Source organism: Halichoerus grypus, chromosome 1 (genome assembly GCF_964656455.1).
Source record: "Halichoerus grypus chromosome 1, mHalGry1.hap1.1, whole genome shotgun sequence".
Lineage (NCBI taxonomy): Eukaryota > Metazoa > Chordata > Mammalia > Carnivora > Phocidae > Halichoerus > Halichoerus grypus.
The window spans coordinates 29,256,431-29,276,068 of NC_135712.1; the positions used below are offsets into that span (position 1 = coordinate 29,256,431).

At 37.5% G+C, this 19,638-nt stretch overlaps 1 pseudogene; it reads left to right on the forward strand.

Moving 5' to 3' along the window:
* The first annotated feature begins 2,098 nt into the window (after positions 1-2,098).
* Positions 2,099-10,615, forward strand: LOC118536352 (transmembrane emp24 domain-containing protein 2-like; annotated as a pseudogene).
* Positions 10,616-19,638: the final 9,023 nt, after the last annotated feature.

Here is a 19,638-nt window from a genome sequence, read left to right on the forward strand (position 1 = left end):
CTATTAACTCTTTGCTTACTTGTCTATCCATCACAAGGATGCGATCTTCCTGAGTAGGACATTTTGTATTATACGTCTTTGTATTTTCAGGGTTTAGACCAATGCCTGGCCTGTTTCAGGGGTTCCATAAATATTTGTTGAATGATAAATGCAAAATTAAATGAAGCAGTAAGTTTCTTTTTAGCTTAGTCAGGAAGAGTAGGCAGTCACCATTTGATTGCCGGCTATTTAGAAGAACAAAATGTTACAAGTCGTTCTGGTTAGAGATCACAGAGCTCTCACAGTACAGCAAATTTAAGATCATCTGTGTCTTCAACTCTTTTCTAAAAATGTAGTAGAACCAGATTTTAACATTAAGTGATGTTAGTCAAGACAGAGTACTTAAGAATAATTTGCATTTAGAACTGAATTCAAAATAAAGTCTTCCACATATATCATTAAAGTATTAAAACACTAACACTCAAAACACAGAGAAGAATGATAAAATTCAGGTCTTTTAAAAACAACTCCCTGGGAAAGGAAACAATTTGAAGGTAAAAAAACACAACAAAGTCTGCAGCAGGCATAGATTCTGAAATCACTGGACCTTTGTCAGTTGAACTTGTCATAAGTTATCAAAGAGTTTTTTTACTCTCCAATACATGTTAGTGTTGTGTTACTCTTTAACACTTGGTAGGAGAGATGCTTAATTGGGAAAACGTCGGTGAAAAAAGTTTTCAAGATGAGGTTGTGAAAGTAAATGAAGAAAGAAGGACTTTGAAAGTGGGCTTACTCTTAGCAGAAGACTCTTTAAGTTGGGAGGGGGTATGAGATGAGAGAGAGAGTGACAAAGAGAATTAGAATTTTTTAAGAATACACTTTATCTTAATGATCAAACTAAATGTATTCTCAGAACCACATGACCTAGGCCACCACCCCCAAGAAACTTTCATCCTGAAATACAAGATATTGTTTCTGTGAAATAATGAGTTACCGATCATAGGGACTATCTTATTTCAACCATATTTCCCCACAATCTATACCAAAGAAAATGACACTTGACAAATATTTATAGATTTGAATATAGGCACAGTTTTAGTATAAAGTAAAGAAAAATTTGGAAGACACAACAGGGTTATGATGATGGAGCCAACAGTGATGGATTCACCCTTACCTCCCTTTCATTTGAACAAGTCAAAGAAATACACAGAATCCAGGATTGAAAATATTGGCAATCTAGGAAAATTACTTATAATCTTCCAAACTTCAGAAGGATGTTATAATAACCAGACACAAATGGGACATTGAGGCAGATAGCTGAACTGAGAATGTGGGGTGGGAAGAGAGGTTGACCATCGCACTGTGATTCCATTTCACTTTCCAACCAGAGGTGTATGGTCATTTATCTACTGGGACTCAATACCTTTCTGAGAGCAAGAAAATTTTCACTCTCCACATTCTCCTACATTATTTCACTTTCTAGTCACCAGTAGCCCACAAATCCAGGAAAATTATACTATTGGAAACAAATATACATAGGCTATGGTGGCTTTCCACCTGTGGTAGATTATTTCAGTAATATCTCCCAATTTGTTCAAATCTCCCTATAACCATTCCCATAGATAACACCTTTAAACCCTGAATCTGAGTTTGAACATGTGTCTTACTTTGGCCACTGGGGCAATGTAACCCAACCTGAGACCTGACAAGTACTTGCTGCCCTTGGATCCCAGAGACATCATGTTAAAATGCCCAAGCTAGGCTGTTGGGAGGATGAGACAAGGAATGGAGGAAAACTGAGTCACCTCAGCCAATAACTGCCACTCAGCAGGTTGACCACAGATACAGAGATTGGTAGAATTGGCCCAGACTCACAAAATCATGAGCTAAATACAGTAGTGGTTGTGTTAACACACTGTTTTGGGATGGTTTATTATGCAGCAAAAGTCAAGCAATGTGGTTTCTGAAACATGAAATAGGTAAGCATGGATCGTGGCAAGAAAAACTATGTGCTGCATCTAGAATATGTAAATTAGACATGTCTACATAGATGTTCATTCATTCATTCAAACATGCACTGAATGTATATTATGTGCCTGACATCTTGCTGGAGACAGCCATGAGCAAAAAAGAGCAGGTTCTTGAACTCAGTAAGCTTCAAGCAAAGAATAAGTAAGGTAACAAAAATATAATTTCAGAGAGTGATAAGGTGGTAAGAAAAATAACAATGAAGAGAGATAGTGATATTAGAGAGATTGAGTTAGTTGACATGGTCAGGAAAAGCCTCCCCAAGAAGGTAATATTACAGCATAGGCCTGGATGCCAAGACAGAACCACCCGTGCAAGGATCTAGGGAACAGCATTTCCAGCAGAGGGAATAGCAAATGTAAGGACCTGAGGAATGAAAGTGTGTTGGAGGAATAGGAAGAAGGCCAGTGGAGCTGAGAGTTCAGCAATCCAGAGACATGGTGGCAGGAGTTGAGGTTGATGACATTGGCAGAAGCCAGATTTTAAACATCTTCTTGGCCATGGTAATAGTTTGGATTTTATTCTAAATATAATATAAAACCATTAATATCATTCAAACATAAGAGTAACAGTGTTTGTATTTCATTATTGGAAGGCCACTTCCAATAGGTAGGTAAGTCTGAAAGCAGAGGAACCACTAAGAAGGCTGTGTGATCATGGTGGCTTGGTCTATGGTGGTTTTGTTTGTTTGTTTTGCTGGATGTAGTGGATAGACTGTAGTCTAGGGGTTAGACTTTTGAAGGTTGAGCTATAACATGCCAATGTATTAAATATGAAAGTTGAGGGAGGAAGGGTCCAGCATGACTTCATCTTTTTAAAAAATTTTTTTATTGTTATGTTAATCACCATACATTACATCATTAGTTTTTGATGTAGTTCCATGATTCATTGTTTGTGCATAACACCCAGTGCTCCATGCAGAACGTGCCCTCTTTAATACCCATCACCAGGCTAGCCCATCCCCCCCACCCCCCTCCCCTCTAGAACCCTCAGTTTGTTTCTCAGAGGCCATTGTCTCTCATGGTTCATCTCCCCCTCTGATTCCCCCCCTTCATTCTTCCCCTCCCAGCATGACTTCATCTTAATTAACTGCATCTGCAAAAACCCTATTTCCAAATAATGTCACATTCTGAGGTTTTGAGTGGATATAGATTTTGGCGGGGGTGGGGAGGGACACTATTCAACCCAGTACAAAATCCAAAACTCAGCTCAAAAAATAGAAGGACAAAATAAAACTTTATTAAACTACAAAAAAAAGGAAACACTTTTAAGATGATAATGCATATCTTAAATCAATGGTTTTCACTTAATTAACAATACAACAGCCAAGTTACTCTTGTTGAAATCAGAATCAAGGTAAGGAAACCTGTTATCACTATTAGTAGTTAATTTTATCTGGAAATTTTGCCCAAGTAAAATATGAAATGGAAACACGTGTATATAAAATACATATAAATTTGATAGACAACAGAGAAGGCATATATGATACATAGCTTATATAGGAATATTATATAATACACTTTAGTAACATTATATTATGTATTACTACCATCTACAAACACCGCTAACTTTGAGTCCTCCTTTCTAAAGTTATTAGTAGATGGTAATACTCTATACCAACAAAACACAATAGAATCAGCTACCCTTGTAACAAATAAGAATGCTGTAAAGCAATAGGATGTAAAAGAATACAGAAAAATTAATAACTTCTCTATATTCCTAAGTTTGAAAACACTGAAACTACCATTTTAAAAGAAATATAATTCACATTGGCAATAAACTATAGTATACCTGGCATGTTATTTTTATGAAACATTGATTTTTTTTCTGTTTATATACATATCGATTGTAGAAACATGGAAAAACAAAAAGAAGTGGAATTTAAAAATCATAAAATCCTATCCCTATTAGCATTTCCTCTTCATTTCTCTTTTTCTCCCCCCACTTCACTAATTCACTCCAAGCATGTATCTATGTGTTAAAATGTACATTAAAATTTTTTTAGATCTTTTTGTCAATAACTTAGAAGGATCTTGCAAGCTAACCAGTTTTTCTGCCACAGTTTTATGGATACTGACTGAAGACATAAGACTTCTGGCTCAGAGGAAAAAACCCCCTATTGCTCTTAGCAACAGCACAGCCGGAGTACACAGCTCTCACAGGGCAACACAAAGGGACCCAGCGATGTCTGCACATTGTATTTTGGAGAACAACCACAGGCTTAGGGAAGGTACATCTTTTATTATGGTAGTTGACTTGCCAGGACTTTTCCCCAGAGAAAGAGATGCTGTCTATTATACTGAAGAGTAAACAAGTCTTTCCTTCACTCCAGAAGGAGACACTGCTTCTGTACTCCAAGGCTGTTTTCTATACAGACATTCTAGAAAAGATATTCAAACAAGGCAGCCAGTGCTCACAATTGTGCAGAAATGAGACCCCCAAGAACACCCCCCAAAATCCAGTTTTTTAAATCCAGTTTTTTAAAAGTTCTTTTTCTACATAATTATACACCTTTAATATGCTATCATATTCTAAAATGGTATTAAGAATGACTCCAATTTCTGGGATGCCTGGGTGCCTCAGTCGGTTAAGCGTCTGCCTTCCGCTCAGGTCATGATCCCAGGGTCCTGGGATCGAGTCCTGCATTGGAAACCTTGCTCAGCAGGGAGCTTGCTTTTCTCTCTGCCTGCGGCTCCCCCTGCTCATGCTCTCCCTCTCTGACAAATAAATAAAATCTTAAAAAAAAAGGGGGATAGGTGAAGAACAGGGCCAATAATGCAATCTACCAAAAAACAAAAAAAGAATTATTCCAATTTCTGAATCTAGAAGGCTACTATGAATTTAATTTTATTTAGTACTACTTTAACTAGAAATGATTGAAATAACTAAGAGTTATTACCTTTATATTATTATGGAAAAAATAATAACAATAATATTGTGTGGTGACATATAAAAATAATGCCAGTCCTCATTCCTAGTTGCAATAGTGGGTGTAGTGTTTATTTTCTGTTATAAAATTGATGGACTGCAAGGAAAGAGATTAGAAGAAATGAGTTAAATGATTCATTTTCAAATGTAGGCAGGGTAAAGTGGAATTGGTTTCTGAGAAAAAAGATCTCAACAGAAATGCCCATGAAGTATCATCCCTTAACAGCAAGAACTCCTGGACATCAGAACACCTAGATCAGGTAGAATAACTCTGTAGAGGTGCTGGATATACCAACTGTTATGGTACAAGGAACAAAAATAGACTCAGCACGGAACACCTACATTCAAGGCTACCGAGCAAGAGGTAAGGAACCTAGTCTACAAACGTCCCTGGATCTGACCCCAAAAAGCCTGAGAATGGGCTTCTTTTTGAAGCATTTCATCAAGATTAAAAATACTCTGCCCACTTTCTCTACATTTTACCAGATTGAGTGTATCTATTTATAACTGTGCAATGAACATACAAACTATGTGTTTAGGCGTAAAACGTTGTGATGAATAAATTTATAAGAGGAAAAATGCTGTGCCTCTCTTACTGTCACTTTTTCCTCCCTGAAATCTCATTTTACAAAATAAGCTACAGAAGGATATTGGTTGCCCTTCAGGGCCTCATATCTTAAACACTTCTGAGTGCATTTCCAGAGAATCCGGATGTCAAGGATTCTGACTTTGTGGGAGGAGGACTCCTACAACAGGTCTGTGGTGCCTTGTGGTTTCAAGTCCAAGCCCAGGAGCCAGGCTTCCAGAGTTCAAACCTTGGATCTGCCACATTACCATCTGGTGGTCTTCATCTGACTACTTAAGCTCTCTGCCTCAGTTTCCTCAGCTGAGAAATGGTGGTAGTAATCATGTTTTCTTCATGGGGTTGGTGTAAGGATTAAATAATTATAATGTCTAGCACATAATAACAGAACACACTATTATCTGCATCGGGGCTAACTACTACCTTTACATGTGCTAGAGGCAAGAAGCAAGGCATTGGTCATTGGTCATTGGTGTCAGCGACTTTAGAAGTCACAGAGCAGTCATGCTGTGTGGACAGTACATGTCAGGGCAAGATTGTGCTAGGAGGTCATTAGAAGCTGGTCATCTGGCTTGATTGTTAGCCAGATGGTCTCAATTCAAAGACTGCCTGAAACATTTTCTTTTATTAAGACTTTATTATTATTACTATTGTTACTATTATTTTAGAGCAGTTTAAGCTTCACAGCAAAAGGGAGGGGAAGTTACAGAGATTTTCTGTATATCCCCTTCTAGGGACGCTGACAATACTGACTCCATATTGGCACTCCATCTTGTTTCGTCTGTGCAATGAACTTCCTTGGGGCTACATGTTCCAGGCCCCTTGGAGGTTATTGTAGATCCTGACGGGAATGCAGGAAGGCTTGTTCTGATCTTCCCTAAAGCTGTTTAGATAACTAGCAGAGATAACACAGTTCTTCCCCTCCCCCCCACTCCCCCCACACAGATGGCATCACTTTAGATAACTAGTAACCCCTCCCTCTATAAAATCCAGACTTTGCAGAGAATAGCTGCCTAGCACCTGGATCATCTGCCCACCGGATCTCCTCCCTGTCAGTGAGTTACCCTGAATAAAGTTGTGTAGCGGTATGGAGTGGCTTGCTTTGTTTTTTGGTCTCAAAGTGCCTTCTTAGTGTGGAAGATGCTTTATTGCCCCTCCTCCACCTCTAACACCTCTGCTCACACACTTGCGAGCCTCTCTCATCAATATCCCCCACCAGAGTGATACATTTGTTACAATGGATGAATCTACATTGATACATCATAATCATCCAACCTCCGGAATTTACATTATGGTTTACAGAGTTGACATTCTTGGTAGTGTACATTCTATGGGTTTGGACAAATGTGTCATGACACGTATCCATCACTACAATATCATACAGAGTTTCCCTGCCTTAAAAATCCTCTGTGCTGTACTTATTCATCCGTTCCCTCTCTCTGCCTCATGGCAACCACTCATCATTTTACTGTCTCCATAGTTTGGGTTTTTACTGCTTCCATAGTTTTACTGTTCCCCTAGTTTTGCTTTTGCTTTTTTTTTTTTTTTTGGTCTGTGTGTGTGTAGAATCATACAGTATATAGCCCTTTCAGATTGGATTCTTTCACTTAAAAATATTCATTTAAGATTCCTCCATGTCTTTTCATGGCTGGGTATCTCATTTCTTTTTAGCACTGAATAATATTCCATTGTCCGGATATACTGCAGTTTATTTATTTATCCACTCACCTACTGAAGGACATCTTGGTTACTTCGAAGTTGTAGCAATTTTGAATCAAGCTGTTATAAACATCCATGTGTAGATTTTTGTGTAGACATAAGTTTTAAATTCCTTTGGGTAAATACTAAGGAGCACGATTGCTGGATCATATGGTAAGAGTATGTTTGGTTTTGTTACAGGATTTTTTCTCTGTCAGTGCCGAGAGGGTTGCCATCGGGTTTTCATGGGCTTGTTGGCGGGCTGTTTTAATCTGATTAACCCTCCCTGCGCCTGTCATCCAATCAGATTTTTGTTACCTATCTATCAGGTGCGAAAGGGTGGAGGGCTCCTCCCAGGGTGGTGTAAAATCCTTTTAAGGGTGGTTTCCTCTTTGGGGGGGGGGTGGGCTTGTCCCTGCCTGCCTGCCTTCCAACTATCCTTCATTAGTTTTATAAGAAATTGCTAAAACTGTCTTCCAAAATGGCTATACCATTTTGTATTGCCACTAGCAATGAATGAGAATTCCTCTTGCTATACTTCCTCACAGGCATTTGGTGTCGGTGTTCTGGATTTTAGCCATCCTAATAGAAAATGTAGAGGAATCTCACCATTGTTTTAATTTGCATTTCCTCGATGACATATGATGTTGAGCATATTTTCACATGCTTATTTGCCATCTATATATCTTCTTTGTGAGTTGTATATTAAGGTCTTTGTACATTTTTCAATTGGGTTGTTCATTTTCTTATTGTTGAGTTTTAAGACTTCTTTGTACATTTTGGGTAAGTTCTTTATCAGATGTCTCTCATAAATATTTTCTCACAGTCTGTGGCTTGGTCTTCTCATTCTCTTGGCGTTGTCTTTCAATGTGCAGAAGTTTTTAATTTTAATGAAGTCCAGCTTATCAATTATTACTTTCACGGATCATGCCTTTGGTGTTGTGTCTAAAAAGTCATGGTCATGCCAAATGTTGTCTAGGTTTTTTTCCCATGTTATTTTCTAGGAGTTTAATAGCTTTCCATTTTACATTTAGATCTATGATCCATTTTGAGTTGATTTTTGTAGAGGGTAAGATGATTGTCTTACCTTTTTTTTTTTTTTTTTTTTTTTTTGCGTGTGACTCGAACTGAGCTGCTGGTGCTCCTGGCTGCCCTTCTGGCCGCAGCCTTGGGCTACTTCGCCAGGATCCACAGGCACAAAGGGGAGTGCTTCTTGGAGCAGGTCACCTTGGGCACCAAGATGGGCCTCATTTTCAAGATGGTGGAGGGCGGCTTCCTACTGACATGGATGTGGAGATGACAGGGCCTGATAATAAAAGAATTTATAAAGGAGACCAAGAGTCCAGTGGGAAATACACATTTGCTGCTCACACGCATGGAACACATTAGGTTTTGTTTTAGCAACAGGATGTCTACCATGATTCCAAAGATAGTGATGATCACCATTGATATTGGGGAGGCCCCCAAAGGACAAGACATGGAAATATAAGCTCACCAGAACAAGCTGGAAGAAATGACTAATGAGCTGGCAGGGGCGATGGCAGCTGTCAAACATGAACAGAAGTCCATGGAAGTTCAGGAGAGGATGCACAGAGCGATCAACAACAACACAAACAGCAGAGTGGTCCTTTGGTCCTTCATTGAAGCTCTTGTTCTAGTTGCCATGACATTGGGACAGATCTACTACCTGAAGAAATTTTTGAAGTCTGGAGTGCTGTTTAAAAAGCCTTTTTTGGGGGCGCCTGGGTGGCTCAGTCGGTTGAGGGTCTGCCTTCAGCTCAGGTCATGATCCCAGAGTTCCGGGATTGAGTCCCGCATCAGGCTCCCCGCTCAGTGGGGAGTCTGCTTTTCCCTCTGCCCTTCACCCCTCTGTTGCTCTGTTGCTCTCTCTCTCTCTCCCAAATAAATAAATAAAATCTTTTTTTTTAAAAAGCCTTTTTTGGATGATCTCAAAATCATAATTCACTGTTTACCAAACATTTTGGTCGTACTAATGTCATTAGTCTCTACATTTTTTTTCAGAATACTTATGTACAGTTATGTATTCACAGTGCATGTTTCTTTGTGATTAATAGATATTGGGGAAAACACCTTTTTAGAAAAGTTGTGAAAATTTGACACTCAATTGGAGTAATTTTTTATTTGAATTCTGCCTCCATTATACAGGCCTGTCAGAACTCAAACACTGTGACTGAAATACAGGTGTATAATCCCAATTATATCTTCTTTTCCTTTTGTTTTCATGATAAAATGCAGTCTGTTCAGACTAGTACTTTGCTGATAGTACTTTAACTAAAATGACTGCATTCTTTGGATCCTTTATCTTACAGTTCGAGTCATTAAAGATTCATTCTGTTGAGTCCTTATGAGAAAAAGCAGTCTGAATCTTGACATTTTCTACCCAGCCTATTGGCAGAGCTCTGACTGGAGCTTATGACCAGGTGGTACTTTTATACTTGTCTGTCTTGTGTTTTTCTTTAAAGATTTTTTTTTTTTTTTTTGACACAGAGACAGAGAGAGAGAGCACAAGCAGGGGAGATGGCAGGCAGAGGGAGAGGGAGAAGCAGACTCCCCGCTGAGCAGGGAGCCCGATGCGGGGCTCGATCCCAGGACCCTGAGATCATGACCTTAGCCGAAGGCAGACACTTAACAACTGAGCCACCCAGGCGCCCTGTCTTGTGTTTTTCTTTAAAGATAAAACCTAACCCAACAATGTTTTTCCCCCTAAATTTATATCTTGAACCTTAGGACTCAATGGCCTCCAAACTGAATTAATGATACAAGCAGCTAATAACAATTTGTTGGTTTCTACCTAACCTTGTAAGAAGTCTCTACTAAAGCCAGTTTTCTGGGTGTTGCAGCGAACAGTAGCTCTTCTCTTTCTATGCTGGCCCATCTGCTTTCTCCACTCCTGTCATGTAGGAAGTGTGCATTCATGTAATTGGAAAAAACTGGATTTCTGATGTCAAGGGTTAAAGTCTCTTGAATTTCACTGCCATGACATACAGCCACTATTTTATTTTTGATCAGTGGCATTTTGGCCACTGTTTAATTAGGGTACTGAACATCACTGTCAGTACTAGGATTTCGTTCTTGTTTTTCTTGGGACTTTCTTTTTTGGCACATGTGAATTTTGTTTTTTTGTAAAATGAAATGACTTTCTCTTGGTCTCTGATAATGAGTTTAAAATTAAAGGAGCATCTGGTTGTGGGATATAATCCAGGATTGTATTATGACTGATGTATACTAGTTACTTGTATATTTGTTTTGGATCTTTGCAAGGGAAAAACTAGAAGTAATGAGTTTTATATAATTAATTTAAATTTGTTACAGGTTTTCATGTTCAGGATAAACAATTTTTCAACCCGGGGTGAAAATACTTGCAACAGTATGAGGTGATTGTATTTTACCTTAAGGTAACTGTTGCAATGCCATTTGGGATTTGTTTTGTTTTGTTTTGTTTTGTTTGTTTGTTTTTTTTGGTGTGTTTGAAAACACTGCAATATTTAGTTAAAAGATGTAAACTTAGAGTTAGTTGTTATCTAATCTGCCCTGGTTCAGTAAATAAATATTTCTTTTTAATAACAAACAAACAAAATTGGTTCTTAATGGATAGTTAGGAATCAGTACACGCAAAGAGAGAGGTATAGAAGAGAATGTAGCCTGATAGACTTGTAGACTATGACTTAGGAGGGAAGAACAGAACAGATACAGGCGGGCCAGGTTACATGAAGTTTTGTGTATCACAGAAAAGGATTTACTCTAAACAGGAGCTATTTAAGATTCTCAGGTAAGAACAGGGCATGAGCATACTTGTGTCTTCAAAAAGTCATATCTCTTATGCTTTATTAAAGAGCTTGTCCCAACCCTGATGATGGGACCCTGGGCATATGAAGTAGGATAATAAAAGATGTTAGGTAAGCAAGGTGAGCACCTCCCAGAAGATGCAGAAATTCAGCACAGTGATGCATTGACATTTTGCCACAACAGCCTGGCAGGAGTGAAAGAAAAGTTTGTGTTGTATAGACGTGGCCTTCTAATGTGGCATAATACTTTTCATCCCTTCTTCTAAAACATGTTGAGACCCCCTTTCCAGCCCCATGAGAGCAAAAGTCTAGTGGAAGTACTAAAGGCAGCTCAAATGGAGTGAGGGGCAAAACAAGAGAAACAATTAAGGACTACTGTGAATCATCCACTTAACAATCTATGGGTTTTATTTTAGAGGTCATAATAGGCTTTCTTCCCAGCAATAGCAGGGACGTGAGGGAAATGGCAGGATGAGTTGACCTACGTAGTAGAGGTAAATCTGGACAGTTCCTGCTCTTTGAGCAGCTACTAGTAGGATTGGTTTGCAGATCCATGCCTGCCAAACATGCATATTCTAAATAAGTTAGGTCCATCCTCTCTAGGTCTGAATTGTATCATATCTCTGTCATTTGTTCTCCAGAATAAGGATATTTTTTATTTGTTCTGTTTTTGTTTGTTTCTTGTTGTTGTTGTTTTTTAATAGAGATCATGATAAGGGGTCTTCAATGTTCTTTTTATTTTCTCTTTTTTCCTAGGAAAAAATCACTGACTCACAACTATATATATCTGCTTACATCCCTGTGTGGGGGAGGAGAAAGGGTTAGAAATCTCTCTATTTTTCTCATTCAGAAAATTCAGGTTTTCATGGGAGCACAATTGAATATATAAATTGAATATGTAAGTTAGGCTGTGAATAAAAATAAAGTATCTACTTATATTTATTAATCATACATACTATGTAAGAAATTTAGATTTCTTAGACATTTTTAGAAATTCTCACACTTAGAAATTCTCACATTTCATGAAATAATTTAATCAAACTCTTCACATACATTTTTTATATCAATGTCTTTTTACCACTTAAATCCCCTTTAGTGTTACTTAACAGGGTTTTCTAGGCCATACTTTTCATGTCTGTCTAAATTGTCTGAGTTGTAGAACTTTTGAAATCTGTGTATAAGGTGTCACAAGGAATTCCCTTGTTTAAGGGTTTAATCTCTTGACATGACATGGAATCAAAATGTACTAAAAGGACATATATCCAGAATTCCCTGCCCTGGAGTCAAAGCTATCACCAATTTCTTCTTTATGTCACTGGAATTAAAATTTTCATTTAAGTAATCATTAAAGTTGTGTTTAACTGCAATTTTGATGTCACACCATTAGGAATAATCATTGTCTTTGATACATTAATCCTCCCCCCCTCCCTTTTTTTGGTAGCTTGACTCTGATGGGTCTAAAACTGTCCTAGATTGGGGTAAAGGAGCCAGGACTTTATATACCCACATTGACCAGTCTTTGGATATGATTTATCTCTGAGAAGGGTCTGTGAACTTGGATGAGATGTTTTTATTCAGCTGTGACTTTACTGCAAGGTGTCAGCTGTCAGCACCCCTAGCTGCTGGGAGAATGGTGCTTTAGTCCTGAAGAAGGCATCTGGATGGCAGAGCACAGCCTTGGTAAGCAGAGCCAGAACGTAGGGGATGGATGGTAGTTAGGTCCTTAGTTGACCATCTGTCCACACAAGCTGCTGCTGGTCTCTCCTTTGTCCATCCCCACATGGCTCATTGAGGCCCACAAGCCCAATATTGCTTCTTTCTCATACTTGGAGTGCAAAAATCCTGTCATGAGTCTGCTGATGGCCCTTTCTGCCTAAACACCATTGTAGTTTTTGTCTTTTTTTTTTTTTCCCCCTGGACTTTACATCTCATGGGATATTTCTAGGAAATTGCTTCTAGGTCTTCTCTGCTGACCAAGGGACCTTCTGTTTCCCCCTCCTCTCAACCACAGAGAAGGAATGTAGAGGTGTGGAGAGTAGATTTTTTTCCTAACCTGGGGAAAATCTGTCTCCTTTCACATTTATACAGTGTTTCTCATTCACCAAAATACTTTACTCCACCAGTTCCTTGATTCTTTTAAATTCTCCCTAAGGTCTAAGTTTTTAGAAGTTAAAAGTCAGAAAGAATCGTAGGTTACTATTCCTTTCCATACAATGCTTTCTTTCCATTCCTCTAAATTAGTGAACCCGGAATCACATTGCTCCTAGAACTGGGCAAGAAGACCTAGAAAAGTACTGGAAGAAAAACAAAAACCAAAAACCAACAACCCAAAATTAACACCACAAAAACACCACAGTCACTATATTTGTACTATAGGGCGGTAATGAAATGAAAAGAAGGGAACGGTTTCAAGAAATAAGAAGGAGAGAAAATCCACATAACATTATAAACCTTCATCACATTGCATTCAGATTGTTTGTGGTGTAGTTTCTCCATTACAACTCAGTTCCTTAAAAGTAGGGATTAAGTATTTTCATTAATATATCTCCAGTATCTAGGGGGTACTTAGCATATAATAATATCCTGTGTGTCTTATTCAAATTTCAAGTGACTCCAGGGGCGCCTGGGTGGCTCAGTTGGTTAAGCGACTGCCTTCGGCTCGGGTCATGATCCTGGAGTCCCGGGATCCAGTCCCGCGTCGGGCTCCCTGCTCGGCAGGGAGTCTGCTTCTCCCTCTGACCCTCCCCCCTCTCATGTGCTCTCTCTCTCATTCTCTCTCTCTCAAATAAATAAATAAAAATCTTAAAAAAAAAAACAAAAAAAAACAAATTTCAAGTGACTCCAAAGTTACCTGTTTCTAGCCTATTTCCCTGGTTCTCTAAAGAAAAACTAAGTGCTCTCTCTTCTGTACTTCCAGGTATAGTCTATACACCTGTGCTATAGCATTCATGATTTTTCTTTGTGATCGTTTATCTCCATCACCTATCTCCCGCATTAGACCGAGAGCTCTTCAAAGCCAGAAGATATGAACTATTCATCTTTCTTTTAGTGATGTTTACTGATTGACTCTTCAATCCAGGGGTGACATTCATAGTTACAGTAACATAGATGAGTTATTAAGTTCTATGCTGTGTGCCACTGACACCTCAGTCTGTAGCAAAATTTAACTAATTTTTTAAAAGCAGAGAAGTGGGTCATATATATTGGAAATGTATATATTAAGTTAGTTAAATCATGAGATGGGTTTAAATTTCAGCTCCCTGGAACACCTTACCTAATCAGAACAATTCATTATCTAAAACTGCCATATAAACAAGAATTTTTTAAAAGAAATCCCAAACGACCTTGAGGTTTTATCTTTTTAATGTTATTATGAATTGGATTTTAGAGGGTATAAGGTCAAGTTTTACCAGTAAAACATACAACACATTGTCACAAGAGGGCAGCCTTTTAACATGAATTGTTCCTCAACCTGCATGCATTCCTTGAAATTTTAGGACAGTTACTTAAAGCCGCACAAGTAAATAATAAAACAATACAAAACATTCAAGCAGAGACTTTGCTAAATTCATGCATGTTGGCTTTTTTCTTCCTTACTGCTGACAAAAAATATTTCAAATCTATAAAGAAAACGAGGTCTGAATTGTCTCATGTAGAAAGATGGCTTTACACAGATTATACCTTTCATGCGCCAAGTCGGTGGTAGGTCAATGGCTGAACTGAGTGCACCGAAGTTTTGTATGACCAAATGTGTCTAACTGAGCAAGGGCAAGCTGGAGGCCTCCAGACTGATATATTAGCCATGGGCAAATTAATATCATTGGATTGTTTGTTTCTAATTTTTAAACTTTTAAATGTCTAAAGATACAATGCTATTAGATACATTGATAAAGACTAGATTGCAAGATGTCTTAGTGTATGGCTGGGCTTGGTCTGTAACACAGCTGAATAGAGTTACTTCTCCCAAAGTCATGAGATATTTCCAGGAGTAGCACATGGTGTTATAACCACCTGATCCCACCTTGCCCCACCTTGCTCCAATTTGGGTTTCTTTTCTTACTGAACTGGAAACTCTCCCAGCCAACTGTCTGTGGCTTCACAAGCCCTCCAGCTGATTCTAATTGAGGACTATTAGCAGCGACTGGCAGAGAGTAACAAAGAACCAAATCTCCCTGTGTGGTTTAAAGACTGCATCTAGTTTTTCAGCCTTAATAGCTCTCTCTTATCCACAGGCTGGCCCTTTAGCTGCCCTCCCCTCCTCTTTTCCTGCTCCTGACACACCAATATCCAAAGGCTATACTTGCCTCCCTCTCTCTAGGACCAATCCTGACCTATGGCAGAAAGGATTGAAAGACCTCGTTTTTTGAAGTTGCTTTTGTGCATCACCTCTGACAGTTGTAGAGTATTCCAGTTATAATCATGAGACAGAGGAGTCTCTCTGTGACCTCGTCCTGGACACTGCTCTCAAAAAACAGTGAGGCACTTAATCAAACCAAGGTATGTCATGCAGTGGGTGGAGTGACAAGGGAGCTTGGTAATGATCCTGTGGACCTGAGATAAGAAATGTGTGTTCTACAGACCTGGCAGATCTGAAGAGGATTTGTGGTTGTGCTTGGGACAAAGTGGGCACAGCAGTGATCTTCAGGGACTAATGACTGAGACCGAAGGAGTGAGTCTATCTCGGTGGTTAACATTTGGTGCTACTTCCAGCCCACTGTGAAATCTTAACAACTAGGACACTCCTGTCTGGTGCCTGGAATCTAGATGCAGTTCTGGGAAGAGGATGGAGGAGAATCTGAATTGATAATTAAATTTTGCCACCTAGTGGCTATGTATATGCCATGTACATGCGACTAGTCACTGTCATCCATTTGGTGGCAACTTACAGCAGATCTCAGCCTTGTACTAGGAGGGACTGACTTTCTTAGTAAAAAGTAATCCTTTCCTTTATACATTTATAAAATGATGGAAACATCACACACCTGTCAAGCCATATGCAAACATGGAGCACACTATGATCTTTACCCCTAAAGATTTATAACATGTACACAGCTGATCTTCATGTGAGATGGAGTGGAATTTGTTTAAATTAGTGAGATTTTAAAAATCTTTATTTTACATACTGATAACAAAATCATAATAACTCATCAATTTTCAACCTAAAATATAAATTTTTAATGCATTTTGAATTTCATTAAACTTATTTTATATTAAGGGAGAAGCTCATTAAATTTTTTGGAAGAGCTAAAGCAAAAGTTTAAAATATAAATTACTAGGAAAGTTGGATAGAATATCAGCAAAATATGTAAAGTTGTATTGAAAACATTTCATCTCTACATAATAAGGCACTGAATCTAATCACTATAGGCCATTTTGGTCTCAAACTAGAAAAAAATCTGATTAAAGCTGAAGAGAATTACTAATGGCAATATTTAAAAAAATTATATGTGCATATATATATAATGTATGATACGAACTTGGTTAACTTTTCACATTATCTCTATAATTCAAAGCCTTATGCCCCATGAATCAGTATTTTATGCATTGAATGTAATTAGATAAATTTATCAATTTGTGGCTTAAGGATTTTAGATGAGCAAACTCCAAAAGAAATACTTGTAAATTAAATATTTTTGAAAGGCATTGATAATACATTTTTAACACCAGAAGATTATTAACCTAAAAATTAAACCATTTCTATGCAACGTGGTATAGTCATTTCCTATGTATTAGTCAGATAGGGGCCTAAATGTAAAAGCAGTAGGGAATTCCATGGAATGATGTAGCTCCACCGTTGAGACTTGAAATTTCTTTTTGATTCTAGACTGATGTACTTCTCTTCCTCTCTTTAAATGAACAGCAAATTTACTTAGGTAATTTTAAGTGAAATTCCTGGGTCCGGAATATAACTAAAAATATAATCTTTTATCAATAAGTATTGGTTAAATAAATGGATATATTATACTCTCTAAGTAACTAAGTGGTCGAGTTTATAGTCAAAACTTGCTTTTATACAGAAAGGAAGAGTAGAGAAATTGAATGAGGTGGATGTAGTTGAACAAGACAGAGGTTTGTAAGTCTGTAAATCTTCACGGTGGAAACACTGGGGACTTTAAAACAAGAAAGTTAGAAGTCTGAGTATTATCCATTAAGATACGGATTCAGTTCTTATAGATATTTTAAAATTTTCAAGAAAATCTGTGGTTTTTAAGTAATGGAAAAAGCAAATGATGTGACAATAAACATTCCAGTTAATTTAGAGAATTTAATTAAATTTCGTGTTTAGAAAGTATACAATTTAACCAATATTTTTTCCTCTCTATTCTTCCTTTTGAAAAAAAATTCTTAATCTATCTTCAAGTTTACTGATATTTTCTTCTACCATGTCCAGTAAGCCTACCTAGTAAATTTTTCATATTCGATATTGTATTCATCAGTTCTAGCATTTCTATTTTCTTTTTTCTATAGTTTATATTTCTCCCTGGAAATTCCCCATATATTCGTATGTATGATCATCTATTTCTTTCATTCTTGAACATACTTTTACTAGCTAATTTAAAGTCCTTGTCTTCTAATCCCCAAATGTAGGCCATCTCAGTGCATCTGTCCATGGTCTACTTTTTTCCCATGTATTACATTTTCCTATGTCTTTTTACATCTAGCTATTTTTAATTATGAAATGGATTTGGGCCTGATACATTGTAGAGACTCTGGGTTCTGTTATTTTTCTTTGAGGAGTGACTCTTTTCTAGTATTACTTATCTATCTGTAACTCAAACACCAAACCTTCAAATCTTCCTAGTGCGCAGTAGTTGAAATCATTGCTCTGTTCTAGTCCCTCAGCTATTGCTTTCTGCTGGGGTCTATGGAGTCTCCTCTATGCATGTGCAATTTAGGGGTCACTGATAATCTGTATGGATTTTTATGAATATTTCAGATCTTCACTATCTGTGACATTCTCTTCTGTGACTTTCATTTGAATGGGATTCTCTCCCACTCCACTTAATTTCCCAGCTCTTCTGTTTTGTTAGCTTGGAACTCTGTACTCTTACTCCTCATGCTAGAATAAAATTGTTGCTCAGTTTGTAGTCATCTAGTTCTTCAAGACTGCCGTGTCATCAGGTATAAAACCATAGTAATGCACACTTAACCAGAGCAGTTATCTGCCTTTGATGATCAAATACTCGGTCATTGGATGAATACTCTGATATTTCCGCCTACTTTCTGTTTTTTGGGTTTTTTTTTCTCCATAACATCAAATGTATGTGTGTTTTTAAATGTTTTGATAGAGTTTATAATTTTTTCCTCTGCATTTGGGTTAGTCAGATATGAGCTACTATGCACATCATTGTAAAGTAAACTTTTTGTCTATCATCTTTTGGAAAACCTCCCTATATTTAAGGAATTTTCCAAGCTGTGAATTCCTCTGTAAAGTGAAACAAGGCTCAAATCCCCTATTTCCCTTGTAGGCAGATGTGCCCTTGAAACTTAGGCTCAGCTAATCAGACATACTCACACATTTGAAAGTAAGAAAAGTGATAAGAGGCACTGTTTATAGATACCATTTTAATTGAGGCAGGCAAGAACAGAAATAACCAACTTTTACCAGAGAATTCTGTCCTCGGTGATTGTTTTCCTGTGGATAAGTGGTTAACTTCATGGTATAGAAATACAATTGGTGTGGTGGTAATGCTTGATTCTGATGATACTCTGGTTTTGTCCTTTTTTTTTTTTTTAATGTTGATTCATCCTTTTTTTTTCTGGCCCTGCTATCTCTACAGAATATAATCTCTCCTCTACAATTTGATTCTGGCTTTTTGTTTCCCAGCATAAACTGGACTTTGATGGACAACATTTTCACTTTTGAATGAAAGAAAGGGTTTTGGTTGACATTAGACAGAAATAACAACAAAGAGGAAAATTAGGAAATCTGTCATCTTAATAACATTATATTGATGAAATATTGACAATGCAACAATCCTCTTCTAAAAAATAGCAAGTTTCTACTGTTTCTCATTATCTTCAAAACAATATCATTAAATACGATTTCTACCACATGAAGGGTTTCCAGAAATATGCAATACTTAATAGCATCCAGATCATTAGGGGGGAAATGATTAGAAAATTGAAAGAGGTAAGCACTGCAAGGTAATCTAGATGGAACACAGTGTGTGCATGGAGCCTTAATACTTTTTATCATGGCATTTATAAAATAAAAGTTAGGCTCCTGTGAACCTGCTAATTAATATGACTTGTCATAGACATTTCATTAACCTAAACAGTTTAGGTTTCCTGTAGATAGACCACATGCATTCTCATCTTTAACCTTTCCATAATGTTTCCTAATTACAGATTTCATTGATTCTTAATAGCAGTGGGACAATAGTGGTTTATAAAGTTATGTTCTAATTTTTTATACCTTTTTTTGCACTGATATGTAAAGTACGATTTTTGCCTTTCATTTCCCCTCTAGAGTTAATTATGCATTCTAGGTAAACAAAAATTCCTGATCATGCTACCACTGGCTTAAACTTTACAATGAAACTCATTATTTCCATTTATTCCTAGCCTGCATTATGGTGATATGTGGCTAATTAGTTGTCAAAATGTTTTTTG